We start from the raw sequence: 18,690 nt of genomic DNA, 5'->3' as shown, positions 1-18,690 counted from the left end.
CGGGCTGGGCACCCGAGAGCGCTGCGCACCCCGCGAGCTCTGGGCGGGCTCTCCCTGTCAGGTCGGTAGTGCCGTCGCCTTTCTCGAAAGGGTCCCGAAAGTCATAAAGGCAGTTGTATGAAAGGACGTGCCATGTGCTAGATTCCTGGTTTACCACTGAGGGTTTTTCCCTAAATGTTGTTTCAGTGGAAAAAAAATCCGTAGGTAAAATGATGTTGCGGTGTTTGTCAGTTCTTGAGCGCGAATACATCAAGGTGCGAAGTGCGAGGGTCTCACCCGTCAGAGCAGCAGAGCCCCAGAAGTGGTCCCCAACAGAGGCTGTGTGGCGGAGCCCTCCTGCTGTTTGAGGAAAAGCTTCTCCGGCGTGGGAGAAGGCTTGTGCCAGCCAGTTTCCAAGAAGAGGGAAGAAGTGGTCTTCTCCACCTGCAGATTAGTAATTTAGCTAACACACTATAGTTTCCTAATACTTCCTGAACAGAGATAGGATATTTCTGTTTGTTTGTTTATTTATTTATTTAACTTTTATTTTCAGGAATTTTTTTCTTCAAGAGCTTTTACTTATCAAGCAGAAAAAAAGTTAAGTTGAAATCGAGCTCATGTACCTTGGCACTGCCTGAGAGTATTCAACTCTACTGCTGTCCTGATAGCTGGTGGATCATTTCTTAATGGGTTATATAAATTCATATTGTACAGGGGATTCTGAACGAAAATTGTGGCATTTCAAGAATATTTTTCTTCCTACTTGTGCTCCTTACCAGATCAATAAAACAAAAACATTACCAAGCACTGTATTACTACCTTGTATTGAGCCTCACTGTGACCTTGGTCTTGCAGGTGAATCAAGTGGTGAAAGTAGAGATTTCACATAGATACAGCACTAAGAGTGTTCTTCCTCTTTCCTCTTTTTGCAAAGAGGAAGCATGGGACATTTAATTTAAAGTAAGAAGGCTTATCAGAATAGTCACTTAATTTTTCAAAGAAGTATGGAAAAAACCTCTTATTTTCACGATTTTTCTTATTCTATCACTTAAGTGAAATTTATGATCATGTTATTATCACAGTTTGTTTTCAGGGTCGTTTTGATAGTAATGTGTGATTTAAGCCCGGAAATGGTGAGGTACCGATTTTGGCTTTGTTTTTGGATTTGTTTGTTGGTTGCTTTTAATGTTCTGGAGGTTTTTACTATTTTAGATTATTTCCAGGTATATTTATATGGTGAGGAGAACATTACTAGCAAACAAGCGTGTAATTGTCTTCAGGAATATTCAGATAATAAGGCCTGTGGGATCTGGGTCTGCTTCTCTTTTTCCTTCCTTCCTTCCTCCTCTTGTTTACAGGGTACTAATCACAGTGGCATTCTGCTCTACTGCTGGTGTGTCTGTCCTCAGAACCCACCGCTGTCAGGTATTCTTACATTTACTCAGACTTCAGGAAAAAATGAATTAAAATAATGAGTTAAAGAAAATAAATTGCAAATGGGGATTTTTTTGATAGGGAAAATCCCACAATGTTGTTTAAGATATTTTTCTGATGTTTTGTCTTATTATATTTCAAAAATTCAATTTAATATTTTCACTTTAGAAAATCCGACCATTCTAACAGTTAGAGGAGCAAGACACACAGATTCATGGTATATGTTTTCTGTTAGTACAGGGGACACCTATTTTAGGGTAAGAGAGCTCATTTGGGTTAAGATAACATGTTTTCTTTGAAATAATTTTTGACTATAAATGTTTTTTGGGGTTTTTTTAATGCTTTTAAAAATCCCCATCTGTCACTATTAGTGCTTCATATATAGGCAGCATCCCTACTGACCAACTGAGAAATGGTCATGCTGAGCTTATTCATGTCAGAAATGGGGAGATTTGGTTTGGAAAGCAATTCTGGATTTTTACTAAGCAGAGTCTGCCCAGTCCAGAAGGTACTTAACGCCATTCTCCGGCCCTTGCATGGGCTATAGCAAGAGACAGTTATAGATGGTTTTGTAAGCAATGTGCAATTTGCAGCTTTTTATTCTCAAGGCATTCACTGAGGAGTAGTTTTACAAATCAGGATGCTTCCGGAACTGACATCTAGTGCTGTGGCAGTTTCAAACCTGTGCTGTTGTCTTCAGTGTAATAAGTGGGATAAATCTTTGAGAAAGAAGGAGCTTTTCCTTATACATTCTTTGATTGAGATTTATTACTCATCAGGATGGTGCTCACAAGCATTACAGGAAATCTCCTTCCACTTCTTTACCTGTAATGGCAGGGTTTGCTGTCTAGACAAATATCAGTGGGTGCATCCTAGATGGAGTAGTGCTGCTGATGTCAGTTCCTGTGGGAAAAGCAGTGGTGCGTGCTGTCAGACAGCAAACAGGCAAGGGTTTGGTTTGGTTTAAAGGTTAGTTGGCTTAATCCAAGAAGTTACATGGATGAAAGATGCTAGCTAACAAGAGAGCAGGTAGGGAATGCGAGAGCATGTGCCAGAAGAGGAAATGCTGGAATAAATGGAAAAAATCCAAAAGCAGCCGGGTCAGTCGGAGCAGATGGCGTGCACCCGAGAGTCCGGGGTCTTGCTAAGAATGAAGTGATTGAACACAGATTCATTACACCCAGGCTCATTAAAGCCAGCAATTCTGCTGGGCAGTAGGGTACAGCAGAGGTTATTCTGATTTCGCTTTACTTACAGACAGGAATTGAACAATGAACTCAGCAAGAGTTATTTCAGTTCTGGAAAAGGTTGAAGTTAGCACTAAAATGAAAAATGTCAGACACTTCACGGGACAGAGGCAGCCATGACAGGGACAGAACAGCATGGGTTTTTCGGACTGTATAATCATACCTCCCCCGTGTACTGAAAGTCTTTGGCTAGACATATTGTGTGGTTAAAGACAGAACCATTAAGATTTTATTTAGAATTGCACAAAGCTTGTGGCAGATCTTTTACCAGGGGCTTTTAAAGTAACTCCGCAAAATGTAATTATTTGCCTGAAAGATCTGTGCTGGGGTTGTTTTTGTTTTTATTTTTTTACAGTATTTATGTTGAAGGAGAAGGAGCAGACTAGTCATGCACCATGCACTTATGTACACTGTCAGAATTAGAAGAAATTCAGCAGCATCAGCTGGATTTATATATATACATCTGTGTTGATGAGATTGAAAATGGTGTTATCTATGCTTTAGGCTCCTAACAAAGGGGGAAAGAACTGAATTTGTGCAAAGAAAAACCAAATTTTGAAAAAAGTAAATGTTTTTGACTTACTGGGGCCACAAAAATACTGCTGAAGTGAAGGTGATCTCACAGCATGCTTTGTTACATAGATCAATATCAGTAACCCTTCTAACAAGGGGAAACAGCAGGCAGAGGTGAGGGAGGAAGGCAGGAGGTACCACTGTTGGCCATCAGTGGATGACAAAAACAGGTTTGCGTGCCCATGTGGGCAAGCTGTCTGGGGTTTTGGGCCTATTCCTTGGAAGATCTGTTGGATTATGCTCCCTGAGTGCATTGGGATGTCCGTGCTGCACACGGACGGCTGTGCTAGGTGCTGACAATGCCTGGTTTGCCTTGTCTCATTTGGGGCAGTTGACTTGTGACCCTCTTTTGAAGCTGGTCACCAGCAAGTACATACAGCCTCTGCTGCTTGAGTCTGGGACCCCAAGTGTGTTTGTTGTGGGTGCCAACTACCAATGGGCTGATGTCTGCAGGCATTTCAGATAAAATAATGCTTTACAGGATCACTGCCCCCTGATCAGCAAAGGAGAGGTACCTTGTGCTAGTTCTGCTGTTTGTTGACATTACCGTTGTCACTGAATATTTTGTCTTAAGAAATTGAGGAGCAGAATTGGACTTCAGATTTACACTAAAATGCTTATTTCTTTTCATTAGTTTCTAACTTACTTGATTAATTCTCACTTGGTTTTCTGGCAGTATTTTTAATTCTCACTTTTATAAACCTTAATCTTATTTGTGGACTTGGCACTATCAGCACAGAGATCCAATTTCCTAAGAAAACGCATTCTTTCCTCTGCAAATGAACACACTGTGTTATTATGAGCTCCAAGATGACAAGTACTAATTGTGTGATGCTGGAGCTGTACAGGCACTGCATTTTTAGCTGGGACTCTCCTTCCAGTACTGTGTGAATAGGGAACACAGACAAACGGTCGTGCTTTTCTTCCGCAGACTTCGTGAGTTAACTTGTGTTTATTGTGCCTTGTCTCTATAGTTACAATTCTACATTTTAACTGTATTATGCATTCAAAAAGCAGAAGTGTGAATAGAATAATAATAATAAAAAAGGTTAAGTTGATATTTCTTTGGAAAAATGCCAGTAAGGATTGGCTTTCTGAAATTTATTTTTCTTAATTCCGTAAGGATAAATTAATACCTGTGTGATAGCTGGGGTGGAACTAACTGTCTGCCTCAAATGAAAAGGAGCTGTCGCAGTTGCAATGCTAGCTGTTTGAGTGAGGGAAGTAACTCAATGTTACTTTATGTTACTTTAAAAAAATAAAGTTCACTCTGTTGCAGCTGTTGACAGAATGGGGCATTATGCTTGTGCTGGCAGTGTGATTTTGCTGACTGAACCGTAGGTCCATCAAAAAGTGGTGTTAGAGAGAAGTTGCATCCTACTGATGCCTTTGAGTCAGGAAGGAACAAAAGTGTGGTATAACTTCATGTAAGCAGTGCAGCAAGAAGAGGAAAGGAAAACTGACATTTCAGTATCAGTACTTCTGACCACAATCTCCTAAACTGTCGTTGCCTTTCTAGAGTCACAAGAAAACTTGTGTTTATGTAAGTAGGAAAATGAAAAACTCCGATGTAAAAGTCAGGGTAGTATTGTTATTAAAAAAATTTCTAAATTGTAATGAGGGAAAGGGTAAAACTTCACATGGAGCGATCTTGCTGATGTGCTCTGTAAAAAAAATGAAATTGATGTCTTAGTACATCTTTAAATGTTTTTTTATGATGTAAACTATCACTTCATAGTCATTCCTTACAAGATTAGTAGTTTTGAGTACCTCAATGCTGAGATACACAGTAGATGATTTGTAGAAGCCATTCCTTCCAAGTGTGTTTCAAATCACACTGTAAAATAGACTCTTAGACCTGCTTGCCACAGACATTCAGTGGGATGGTCAGAATTAGCCTGGTCAGGGCCTGCAGCCTTCAGTAATTAACCTTCATAATAGCCAAGTGTCAATTAATTATGTAATTTCCCAAGAAAATAATGCTTTGCTGTGCCAGTGGTTTAAAATGATGCTACAAAAGGTATGGAGGAAAAAGATCCATTGGGATTAGAAAGAGTTAACTTTCTTCATGAGACGTTGATGCAGTATGAAGCAAGGACAATGATGAATGGTTTTTATGTTTTCAGTAAGTGGTTTTGTCATGGTACTTACATAAGTGCAACCAAAAAGTTGAGTATAACCCCTCCTTAGTCATATGTGTATCTACAGCAATCTGCTGTCAGTATTGTGATGTTTATACACAGATTGATGATGTTGCCGCAGTCTGTTTTGCAAAGGAGATGTTGAATACAATTCACTTCAGTGGCTGAATCTGGCTCAAACAGCCCCTGTGAAAGAGGGATGGTATAAAGTCTGAAAACATGAATTTAGCTGAGCTGAAAAACTTAGCCAAGATAGATTCATGAAAGATGGAACAAGCATTTCTCTGGCAAGGAATCAGGATAAATGACCTATTTAAATTTAAAATACTACGATTTGAGAAATACATCTGATATAATATCTGTAAAGCAAGATTCTTTGATGTATTGACACCTAAACATACCAACAGTATGGTAAAATAAAACATTAATGAGCCATATGTACTAGTTCAACTTTTGAGACAGTCAAACAGTTTAACAGCGAGTTAGTGGATAATTAACTTGAAAAGGTTGCTGGAGTAGAAAATCAACTGTGGACAAATAGTAATCCCCTCTTCCTGAACAGAGGGAGTATTTTCTTTATCTATTGTATTCAGCAGCATTATTAGGTGACACTGCATAAAATAGAGAACTCTGTTGGGAATAACATTTTTTTGTTTATCATTATTTTTTAAATTTTTTTTTTTTTTTTTACTCCTGCCATTTAGATATGATGATGAGGTGGAAGGATATGGTGGGATGTGATCTGGTAGGACACAGTGACCAGAAATAATCAGAGAAATCATTAACTGCAAATTATATTTACTTCATTTATCAAGGTGTTTAAAAGACAAAACATGTGTTTATAAAGTTCCAAATCTTTGTATATATAAGAAATGTGTAGCTTTTGGTTTTTTAGCAGATGAAGACTATGTATTTTTAAATGAATTCCAGTTTTCAGCTAAATTTAACTTTGCATATGTCATACATACCCACACAAGTAGGTTAAAGATTATAGTGGAGCAAATTTCTTATAAAATAAGAATTAAGATGTATATTAGGTGATGTGGTTGCTCAAATACGTTTTAAATTATTACTTTGTTTTAAGAACAAAAATGCTACCATATTTATTTTTAAAAAGTAAGAATCTTATTTTAATGATGACCAACTGACAAGACATGTCTTTATCTAGATAATTATGAAATTAGGGTCTTATCTCTTTGGACTTAAATAATGTTTTTAATAGCTTATTTTTTCCAAAAATCTGCCCTGCAAACACTGAAGTTCAGACACTTGGTGCTGCCAGTTGTTTCAGACGGGGTGGTACGTTTGCAGAGGGGTGTTGAAGATGCTCCTCTGATATGTGCCCTGGGCACTCTCTGGTCAGGAACAGGCTGCTTAAAACTACCCCAAGGTTACACAGTGGCTGTCTGTTAAATCATCTCTTGTGCCTGTTTGAGCCATGCAGGCCTTTGCACCGAGCACACGGTGCTGAGCAGAGCTACAGGAGTGCCCCACATACATCACCGTGAAGCCCACAAAAAAAGGGGGGTCTTGAGAAACTTTCGATAGCTTGACTACCAGAGCACATCTTCGGTGTTTTCTTCTGCTTTATTTTTTATGTCTGTAGGATATTTTTTCTGCCCTGCAGTCTTTCCCCCCTCCAAAAAAGCTGCAAATGTTGGTTTTAGTATTTTACCCCTGCACCTGTGTAGTCCTACAGTCTGAATAATGCAGGACTGGGTCGGTCCCCTTCGTTATCAGGAAGTGGTGGGGAGATGCTCCTTTGGGCCGAGCCATAATAAAATGCTGGATTTGAGACTCATAATTCCCACTGTCTTGGTGTCAGTAAAATTTTAGAGTTGGCTAATGGGAAACACTTGGCTGAGCTTGAATTCAAACTGTCTGAACATGGTCCATGGTGTCTGCTTGCTCACTCCGGTATGACTCATGGAGCTGAATTCTACTTTCAATAGCAAATTTCTGTAGCATTACTTTATTATTATGATTATAAATTTCAAGTGGTTTTTTGGTGTCAGCCTTTCAAATCAATTTACCTTTTTTTTTAATCTTTTCTTTTTCTTAAAGTCTCTTTCCACACCAAGAAACATTAGATCAGCTTTGGCATAGGCAACATTTCACATTTCATGCATTATTTACTTCTGGCATAATTTACACAATGATGTCCTATGGAAGCCAAGATGATGGTATTCGGAACAAAACAATGTGTCTAATCGTTTGCAAAACAGGGTGACTGCTGTGGGCTAACAAATAGAGTCAGAATTATTTTGTTGCGAACAGTAACAGCAGTGGAGAAGTAAAAGGTGAAGTACTTTGAGGTTCCAAATGCCAAAAATAAGAATAAAAGGGGAGGGAGGCCAAAACTCAATCCTGTGATTCTGTATGTATTTAAAACTTTTTTTTTTTTGCTTTCCCTCCTCTGAATAATTGCTGTCTTTATAAGAGCATCTGTATGTTTTAGTAGCCATAGGCCGCTTTTCCTTTACTGTGTACAGATAGAAATGCAAATACAAATCATGATAGAAGATGTGCTGTAAATGCTGGCAGACTGTGCATGGGCTCTGGAGACAGTGTTGTCTTTGACTCCAGTGTTGCTGCTTTGAAATCCTGTGCTCTTTAGCTGAATCGAGGGAGAACTCTTGGTTTGGACAAACAAGTAGATTCTCACCGACTGAATGATGCATTTCTGCACATAAGGTGCCAGCATGTTGGATGAAATAGTGATAATTTTAGTGTTTTGTTTAGTGGTGTGGAAGAGAAAAAATTTAACCTGCTTTTCCAAAAGATGTGTTGATTCCAACTACAGGTAAATGTGATATAAGATCAAGGAAGGACAGGAAGTGTCTTCTGCATATACCACGTGCAATGGAATTAGCTATTAGGGTATACCTTCAGTTAAGAAAACTTTTGACAACTCTTCAGTCTTATAAAAATAGTCCATAACTCTCAACTAAGGAAGGGTTTTAATGATTTTGATTAAGATAACTGCACAACTGTAGGAGATAATGTTTTGTCTGTTTGCTGCATTGCCTTTAAGAGGACCTCTGTAGTTGTAAGTGCTAGGGAAGTGAACTCAGGAAACATGCCAAATGTGATAAAACAGGAGGGGTACAGGAAGCATCAAGGTTTTTTGGGGTAGCCAGTCTAAAAAAATCACATAACAGTAACTGTGGAAGAAAGATGCTCATTTTAGGAAAAAAAATATTTTGATGGAGTAGGAGATATATCTGTAAGAGATTTGTTTGTGGCAAAAATGCATCATATGTCACAGAATTTCTGTTTTCTTTTATTAGTTAAGTCTCATTTTGTCTGAAAGCAGAACAAAACCCAGAACTGCATTATTATGGGAAATGCCAGAATGTCTTCTGGTCTTCTAGGGCAAATTTAACAATGTTTGCAAGAGAAGTTGCTTTGGAAATGTTTAAAAACTTGTAATTTGTTGAATTAAAGAAAAACACTTTTGTTTTGAAGTGCTTGGATGTTGAAGCACTGTGACATCTTAAACACATGTATTTTGGGCAAGAGATTGTTTGTGTGCATCATTTCTAGTTGCTTTCTGTTCCTTACACTAATTCTGCCATTACAGATAGAAGTGATGGTGGCCAGGCAGCCTGTTCAGAAGGGAGACTGTGGTGCCTTGGATGTCATCTGCTGAGGAACCACAAAGCTGTGAAACATCAAAACAACAGCTTCCATGGGGCTCTATGGTACCTTTGTATTTAGGTGACCTGGAAAAAACCCTTTTCATTTTGTGGTAGAAATTTGGAAGGTTCATTGGAATTGTAGTGGATTGTTGGTTTGGGTTTGGTTTTTTTTTGGTGGTTTTTTTTTTTTGGGAAGTGCTTCAAGATGTTGCAGTATTTTCATTTAGTCTAGGTCAAGGTGACTGGATCTCATGGCTGCCATCTAGCTGGGGAGGATTCCTCACTTTTTCGAAGTGTTCGCCACTTCTGGATGTTAACTCCAGTGGTTTTTAAAAACTTTAAATGCTTTCTGCCACTGCTTTCAGAATGATGGACACCAGCTGTCAGATCTGCCATGCAGAGTTGTCCATAACTCATTCTGATAAGCAAGAATCAAATGTTTTAATCTCTGAAGAACGACCTTTTTCTCTATTATTGCTGAAATTTGTGGAAGACCTATATAATTGTAACTGCTATAAGTGTTCTCATATTTAGCTACCTGGACTTGTGCCATATGTTCAAGCTGTCTCTTCTGTAAACTCTGACTTCAGTATTAGTGGAAACAAATTTTCCTTTGTACCTAATAGACAGTAATACCCTTTTAAAGAAGCGTGAGAAGGAGAAACAAACCTATTCCAAAGTAGGTAGCACATTTCTGCAGGTCATGGTGGGCTGATGTCTGGGTTACAGGCCAGGTTCCTTTCTGTGTTTGGTACCTGCAAAGTTCATGCCTCCCAGCAGCTTTTTGTGCTCCTGGTACTTACAGGAGATCCCTTATGGTGCTGGTTGGAAGCATGAAGAATAGATAGGCTGAAACTAGTTTTCTCTTATAAGAATGTGTAAGCGGAGACCTTACCTGAGGTTGAGGGAGGTTAAGTAGAAGCAGGACAGCAGTGAATGTCATTGGAAGCAGTGGATGTGAAAGAGGAGAAGCCTGAAGGAGTCATTGAGGTGGCCAGTGTTTATTGGGGCTTGTCTGGTTTGGGAGGAGATCAGAAGGCAAAAATAAATAAATCCCAATTATGTTGTTAAGAGCTGTTGTCTGTTGTTGAGTAATAAAAGGCAGGGTCCAGGAAGCTGCTTGTTTCTGGTTTTTATTAGATGCTGTAGGTATCATGGTGATGAGCAGGTTATAAATATAAATGGCTGCTGCAGATGGAAGATGAAACAGGCTAGAACCCAGTAACCTTTAAAGAGGGATAACGTGAGGTTTAAAACTCTGCTGAGATCTGAAGCTTCCTGCAAAGTCTTTGGGTAATCTCAAGGAAAGCCTGGCAATAGCAATAGAAGGACCAAATGCAAAACAAATAACCAACCCCCCAAAATGCCCCAAAACAAAATTTGGAGCCAAAATCTTACCCAATTTTTAGGTTGAGTTTTTCACGAGGTGCTGCCAAGGTTAGAAATGAAGAGAGCCTCAGCTTTCTGTTTTCTATGCCTGATATATGGTGGAGATGTACCCCTGTATCAAATAGTATGCTTGGGGTTTTTTTGCAATTGTATTGTTTCCTGTTGCTACCCTCGCTAAACCATGGACTTCTTTTTAAAAACAGCACTGTATTGTTATTCTGGAGATACAGTATACCTCTATAATAGTACACCTGTGAAGTCGTGTCTGTCAAAACATCTTTTAAGTGTTGTGAGAGGAAGGAACCAGGATGGGGAGCCTGGGGTTGACGATATTACAGCACCTGCTACCTCACAGCATGACAGGTCCCAGGTTCACTGGCCAGAGCAAATGTTTCAGAACAAGAAAGAACAGCACTGGGCAGTGCTGATGTCAGCAGGAAAATAATTCTTAGTGTTATTTACATCAAGTTATCAGTCCCTCATTTTCTTTCTCACTCTCTCCACCCCCTCCTCCACCCACAGCTGTATTATAGTAATTATATCTTTTATTTGATCTAGTCTAAATCAGGACTGTCCTTGAGGAGTATACTCTCCAAAGGAGTATTTTTCCATAGGAAATACTCATTAGCTGTTTTTAGATTGCATTACTTACTATGCATATATTTGATTGCAGGGGAAGTGTGCAAGAGGTAAAGCTTTAGTTTACTAAAGTCTGGCAAGGCACTTAGTTTCAGTATAACTACTGAATTAAAGCCCTGCAACAAAAGAGGTTACTCTGGAAGTGGAATGAAGGTCTTCTGTTCAGGTACTGAAGGACAGACCTTAAAGTAAACATCTCTGAGGGAGTGAAACATCCAGAAGGGCAAAAGTAAAAGAGACATTTGTGAATCTTTTTTCTTTCTTTTTTTTCCCTTACTACGCAGTTTAAATTTTATAGTTTAAATTATTTGGCAACATATAAGTGCAAATATTAGTAACCATCTAATTAATAGTTGAGCACCATAATACTTTTATAGTCCTTCTAGTAAGTTGGTCAAGTTAAGTTTCAAATTATGAGTGTTTGACATTTTAATGAAGAGAAAGAGGAATGATGTGTCAAGGGCTGCAGATGGGAAATACATTTAAATGAGTGGATGAGTAGTGCTGTCTAGCTTTATGTGTTCCTATTCCCTTCCATATGGAGAATTCTGGTAATATATAGGGCCCTAAATCTAGAGTTGCAGGACCATCCTATGGTCAAATTGGCATTGGCCCAGAACAGCATTTCTACATTTTCCACAGCACTGTCGCGTTGAGGGGCTTGGGTGATATGTGACTCTGTGGAGAAAAACTTCTTTTGGAGCAGTGATATTATTTGGGCCAACTTTAAATACCTGAAAGTTTGCTTTGCTTCCTGATGACACTTTCAAGACAATATGTCTTGCAAGAAACATTGTACAGAAATTTTCCTTTCTAGGAGAACATTAAGCCATTTCAAAAACAGTTCACCACTGCTGTAAGATGGCCAGTGCTATAGTTTCTTAATGAAAGAGCTTAATGGAGTTGTGTTGTTCCAAGGAAAGGTGTTTGAATCATAAGCTAATATACATTGCCATAGTGAACCACTTCCCAAACTTTACACTTAAAAATTTTTTAACCTCAAATGGATTTTTAGTACTATGTAATATAAAATGTTTCTTTTGCTCTGCTCCTGATGTTTCTGTTCTGTTAGAATTTTCTGTCAATGCTTTTAATAATGATAGTCTCACTCTCTGTTAGAGTTCCCCTTTTCTTGTGGTCTGTCTAGAAATGCTGCAAGCACAATGCTAGAAGTACTAATTTGCAATAGAACATTCAGTTTACCCCTCTGTAGCAGCAATAGCTCATTTATTGCCAAGGTTACAAGGATAATATGAAGGCTATTTTTATCCTTATGTGAACACCCATCAGTCTCATTAACCATTAAATGGTCAAATGGCTGAAGACACCTTTGGGTTTCTGAATGTGTAATGTATACTGCAGGAAAGGCATCCCTCATCTGGTACCACATTAGGGGTTGGCTTGATGTGTCACCCTGTTCTTTATTCAATTCAAGATTTTATCTCCTGCTAGGAATGACCTATCAACTAATGGTCTTTTTGTTATCACTATATGACTAAACACAAACCTATATTCCTGAAAGGTTTTGCCATTTCCTATATAGCTGTATGCTTTCAGCTAAAAAAAAGAGATGGTCTCCTTTATTGCTACTTACTCTACTTCACCTTTCTTACTGTAATGTAAAATTTGTCAATTTCCTATGTCATGGGCTGAGGTTTCTTTGGTCCGATTTTCGAAAGAGGTGCGGCTTGTGCAATGATGCTATTAATTCAGCCCAGTAGTAACTTCTGAATTTGTTAACTATCTCAACAAAATTTCAAGAAAATTGAGAGACTTTGAAGAGTTCCTGAGAGTTATGTGGAAGACTAAGTCATTTGGTAAAAGAAAACCCTATTAATTTTGCTGCTGAGAGGAAGGTTCCAAAAGGAAATCAGCCCATGTTAAACATTAAAGGAATGTCACCTCAAGACAAGGGTCTAGAGAAAGCTGGGGTTTATTGGTTTTGCTGCTCAATGACAACTCCTTGACTGATGTAGGCTGCCCAGGGAAGTGGTCAAGTCACCATCTGTGGAGCAGTGTTGGGCTAACAGTTGGACTCAATTAGGGTCTTTTTCAACCTAAATGATTCTGTGATTCCAAAGAGTGGTGTGGGGATGAGATAAAAGATGGCTGTAAAATAGCATTTTAAAAATCACTGTAGTAGTGAGTGGAGAAGAGCAGAAGGGACAGGCGGGTGTCTCCGTATCTGCTCTGTGCCGCTGTTTTTGTGCCCGTCTTTGCTCCCCCTGTCTCTTCCCACGCGGCTCCACCTGCACTGCTCTTTGTTCCCCTAGTTTCCAGCTGGCGACTTCCACCAGCCAAGAGAGCTGCTGCTTCAACACTTCTCTGCATCTGCCAGGAAATAAATAAATAGTGGGATGAGAAACGGAAGGGATGTGTTCTTGTTCTTTTTGTCAGCTTTACTTAGGGCTTTTTTTTAATTGTATGTCTTACTAAAATGTATTACTTTGAGAAGGTTTCCTTGAAACTAGAGCTGAATCCTGTCGCCTCCTTGGTTTCCTTAGTTTTCTGGCATTAAGAAAAATGCAAGTACTTGGACACTGGTGGAGATGGAGTCTCATATATTCTGCTATTTAATAGGCCACAGCCACTGAGAGGTTTAATGTTGTCCCCTAAGGGCTTGCCAGGAGTTCTGTTTGCAGGTACCCCTTGCCCACGGAGTGCTTTGCAGGATCACCTGCACCCCCAGCTGATCACTGCAGGGCTTTGGGAGCTGTCTGTTCTATAAATTCCCTCTAACTCCCCGTGAAGCTGGAGACAATGTGCCCCAGCACTATTCTTGTTCCTTTTGTGCCAGTTCTTTCTGCTAGTGTTTCCAGCCTTTGTGACTGCCATCTGCCTGGGAGCTGGAGAGAACATGCCTGCTCCTTCCCCCTCCCTGTTTTTTCTTTTAAATTGTACTTAGGCCCAGGTTCCCTGTGACCCCAAATGATGTATCATATTGGGGATTCAGATGAACAGGTGGGTTATCCTTGGCACAATAAGGAGATGAGCCCCTCACACAGTGGGCCAGCTCAGCATGTTGCAGCTCATGGCTGCTTCTAAATTAAATACCCAACATCATTGCCATTTTCTCATTCCTCACTCACTTGTGTGAGGAGGCATTAATTTCTTCAGCTGTGTCTAAGAAGTCTAGATCATTTAGCAGTGGTTTCCCTGCAGGAAGTTCCACTGCCTGTGGTGAGGAAACTGCCCTAGTTGTGCTGGTGTGCAGGAGATTCTTCTGCTTGCTTAAGTCTTCTCAGCAGCAAGATTGTCTTATACAAAACATTTCTTTTGTGATATATCTATCTCATTAATTATCTCCATATCTATTTCATTCTTAATTAAGAGGATTGTGGAACATTCGGAAAGTATTTACAGATTATTATTTTTTTAATCTTTAAAAAAACAAGTGGTTTTTACTATGAGTAAAAATGACTTTGCTTAATTTCTCACTATTTCTCTGCTGTTGTTCTTAACTTGGAAGGAACATTTGTCTTACCTTTAAATTTTTCTTATAGAAATGTTTAAGTATAAACATTGCAGGAAAATACTTTCTTGTACAAAACCTGCACAACTACATCCAGTGGAATTTAAAAATAACAAACTCCACTATTCATTTCATGGCAGAAATGTTTTTGCTGATACCAAATCTTGGAAAAAATTATGTAAGGTTATCTAATTATGAGCCAAACTTTCCTTTACCGTGTACCTTTTGACTTTGTAAATGTGTTCCAGGTCTTAAGCTGTATAAAATGCTTGCAACGTGGTTTGTTTGAAAGACTGTTTGGAATGGAAAATAATTTCAGAGGATGTATGCTTGTGTTTAACCAGCTTCCCCAGTCTAGAGAGATGTTTGTGCATGTTCTGAAAAAGCCAGGGCTGAACTTCCTCTGAGAAGCAGGATACAGCTATGGGCAATGCACACCTTTGTCCCTGTAGCCCTGCTCAGCTGGGTCTGAATATTTCTCTGCTCTTATTACTGGCTCTGCTGCTTTTAGAGCAAGAAGCCAGTAGGGAGGAATACCCGTGAATCTGGAGTGATCGTGGATCCCTTTAGTGTATAAAAGGAAGAAGGTTTGATCATTAGTAAGAAGGCTGCCCAGTAAGACAGGACTTTGTAATTTTCACTGTTCAAGGTGTGACAGGAAATAAAAGAAAGGATAATCAGTAAGAGCATGTCTGAGGTTTTTGTCGATGTTAGGTGTTATTGAAAATTAGCAATCTTTCTGTAGTTTTTTCTTGAAATGGCTGCTGAGGTAGGGACCAGTGGACACAATCTTATCTTTCAGGACTTAGGACTTGTGTCCTAAGAGTTGCCACTGGGCTGCCATCCCTTGCTCCTGGTTTTCCACACTGCCTTTTCATAGGAAAAAGGCAAGTGGCAGCGTGAGCACAGCACAGCACTTTTCATGGGCCAGTGGTAGCAGAAACATTAACTGGTTCAGAAACAACTCATGACATCTGATGGCTGTGTCAGCATAGGGAAGGGGCTGAGCTGTGTCAGTGGTACTGATAAGACCTGTGAAAATCATGGTCTGGGAGATGCTTTTCTTGACACCTCTGCCCTTCTTTCAAACCAAGTGGGCACCAAAGCTAATGAGTTATGAAGTGTATTGGTGAGAGTATTGTGTGGTGTGATCACATTAGCCACATCTTTAAAGGAGGCTGAATAATCTACAAGCATGGAAAGAGCCTTGGATGATCCCTAAATACCCTTTCCTGTCCATAGCAAAATCCCATTTCCATGTGTTGAGCAATTTGTTAATCCTTGTGCTAACTCTAAAACTTTTATAGGTAATGGACTCTACTGCTGCCTTACCTTTGGGTTTAAGGTTGTTTTTAAGCCTTATGTTGTTTATATCCTGTGTACAGAGGATATAAAGAACAGATTATTCCTCTCCTTTTTTAAGCCAACTGTTACCATGCCTCCTTTTAGTTTAGTGCTGCAAACTGGAATTTACATTTGGACATTTCTCCAGGAAGTCTTGGGAAGGTGCAAGTAAATAAAGTTTTTGGTCAAGAATCCTGAGGTAGCATTTGCTAATAAGACAGAAAACAGTACAAATGGTCACATGGACAGAAGAATAAAGCCCATATGGGAGTGATTCTTCAGAGAAGTGGGAATTTCACTGTGGCTTTCCTCTGAGTTCTCAGGGGGACTCCCTTGTGTCTGAGGCACACTGGTATGTTTTCAAAGGCCCTGGGGAGCTGCAGTGCCAGGAGAGGTCCTCCCTATGGATAGGGCTGTACTACCCATTCTGGTGATCACAACCACAGATCACGACTCTGAAGACAGCCAAAATGCATCAACCAACTGCAGGATCTTTGCTGTCCGTCAGTGAATTGTGCCTGCCCCAAAACTGTCTCTTTGCCCCAGTGGGCTAATGCATAAAGAGTTCATGAAGATTTTGAGGTTCATAAAAGCACGTTAGTTTCCAGCAAGGCAGGGTTGAAGTTAGAGCTCCTACAGAGATGTTGAAATGGTGTATTGTGTTGCATGGTGTGTTCACCTGTGTCTGTTTTCTTTCCTTTAAATTCTAGTTTTAAAAACATACAACTGCTAGTGGCTTCCTCGTGTGGTCACAGACACTTTTTGTCCCTGAAACCAGCATCAGTTGTGGACCAGAAAATAAAAGCCTCATAACAGTGCCCAGTGTTCAAAGGGCCCTCAGCTGGAACTAATGGCACCAAACTGAAAAAAACAACCCCAAAATTAAAATTAAAATTCCCTCTGTAAGGGAATAAATTCATAGTAAATTCCTTTCTGAGTAGGAAATGTTTCTTATTAATTCCTTTAAAAACAAGTCATGTAATAAATTCTTGGGGGCAAAACAAGTTGGATGATTGCCATCTCAATGTCTTTCAAGACTTACAGAAGATCAGCAATTACTGTGAAAACAATTTCATTACAGAATGTTTAATAAGGAGACTTAGCAAAAATGTTAAACTCTAGAATTGTTTGTTTTGTTACCTTCCATTCAGCTCCTCCTATTCTCAAAGTTTCATCTGATGTGGGCTTGTTCAATGTGTTGGGTTTCCATATGCTGTGCTCTCATCTGTGGGCTGTGTTGTAGGTTGGGACCCAAATGGATTGTAAATGTCTTGCTCAGGAATCCAAGCTGAACCCTTCCCAAAGTTTTTGTAGAAAATCAGTTTCCTGTGGGGATGTCAAGGTTTTTAAGGTTAGTACTACATGGAAATGCCTCCAGCTTTTTTAGCAAGCAGGAAAAAATAATTCTGGTATTCTTATGCAATCTGGGTTAAATTTGTGCTCTTGATGTGCAATAAGTACAATTATATACCTCATTAAAATGTCTTGTTAAAAAGGACAAAAGGTTTTGTATTCTTTGAGTTTGAATTAATTCCTTTTGACATTAAAGTATAGTGCCAAAGATTTTCAGTGTTGTGGGAATTATTATTGTGAAAGCAGTTCTGAGGGATTTAAAACAGTAAGAGCCTGGGTATGCTGCCCAAATATTGTGACATTAAAAAGAAAGGTACAGAATACAAATAAATTCTATTATAAACTGTAGTTCAATTGAGTCATTTTTGTGTGACTTGTTCATTGTGAACGAAAGGTTTTCTATATTTCTGCATCTGGAAGGATGAAACATACAGGTAAGCAAATAGGTTTCTAAAAGGGCATGTCTATTTTAGGAATAAGGTTATCTTTCTCAAAAATATTTTTTAATTGGTGTTCATAAACTGTATTATTTATGTGGCATTTTGAATGCTTTTTGCTTCTTAATGCATTGTGACATTTGTGATTGTCACAATGTTTTTGTGATTGTTTGCATAGGAACATACCAATTCTCAGTAGGTTTATGTAGTTCTTAGGGTTTATTCGTGAGGAAAAGGTAGCACAGTTTGTCATTTGTTGGAGTTAAAATCATCCTGGTTTTGCATGTACCTCAAGATCACCTGAATCTGTAGGCATAGGACTCCTCACAGCTGTATTTTATGTTTCAGTATTAAATACCCTCTTTGTGCTAGTAAGATACATACAATGCTGAGAGTCAGAATTATTTGTGACATCAATCCCAACAGGGTTTTGAAATGTAGTAAATACAGTGTATCTGCCATACATGTTGAGAAAAGGCTTTTATTTTTTTTAATTTTTCTCCCAAATATTTTAAGAATCTGTACTCACCAGAATTTTATCTGAGAGTTAGGAAGTTTACATTTTTAAAAATGTGTAATGGACAGTGCTGCTTTTAATTTCTTGTTGCTAGTTAGAGTAGGCAAGTTGTTTTAATTCAGAACTGGTGTCATAGCATAGATTTTTTAAAAAATCATTTTATCTTGATGTTTCACTTTTTAATAAAATCTGAGAGTCTTTCAGATAGCATTGCAAAATATGTATACACTGATTTGTTTCTAGAGAGAAAGTTCTTGTGGGCAAATAGTTTGATCTTTTTTTCTACTTGAAAGAATTTTTTCTAGAGGTTGAAACTCCTCTGTACAGATGCTGTAGAAGAACTTAGAAAGTTAGTATGTCAAAGGACTTGAAGAAAGAAAAAACTGCCAGTCATGCTTGTCAGCAATGAGCCCACAACTGTGGGGAGAAGCAGATCATCAGTGGAGGTGCTTTTTTGGTTTCTTGGTGGATGGGTCACCAGGAGAGCATATGTAAAACTGCTCTCCCTCCCCTATGCAAGCCCC

The 18,690-nt window shown here is 39.0% G+C and overlaps 1 protein-coding gene across 1 annotated transcript in view; it reads left to right on the top strand.

Moving 5' to 3' along the window:
- The first annotated feature begins 4,151 nt into the window (after positions 1-4,151).
- REPS2 (RALBP1 associated Eps domain containing 2) overlaps positions 4,152-18,690 on the top strand; it is an 88,092-nt gene continuing 73,553 nt past the window's right edge. The window contains exon 1 of the mRNA XM_017728466.1: positions 4,152-4,169. The gene's annotated coding sequence lies outside the window, so the exon portion shown is untranslated. The remainder of the gene's footprint in view (positions 4,170-18,690) is intronic.

The sequence above is a fragment of the Corvus brachyrhynchos genome, unplaced genomic scaffold (genome assembly GCF_000691975.1).
Source record: "Corvus brachyrhynchos isolate BGI_N302 unplaced genomic scaffold, ASM69197v1 scaffold11, whole genome shotgun sequence".
In the NCBI taxonomy this organism is placed as follows: Eukaryota; Metazoa; Chordata; class Aves; order Passeriformes; family Corvidae; genus Corvus; species Corvus brachyrhynchos.
Note: the sequence above shows the minus strand (reverse complement) of the source record. Positions and strands in the feature narration are given on the sequence as shown.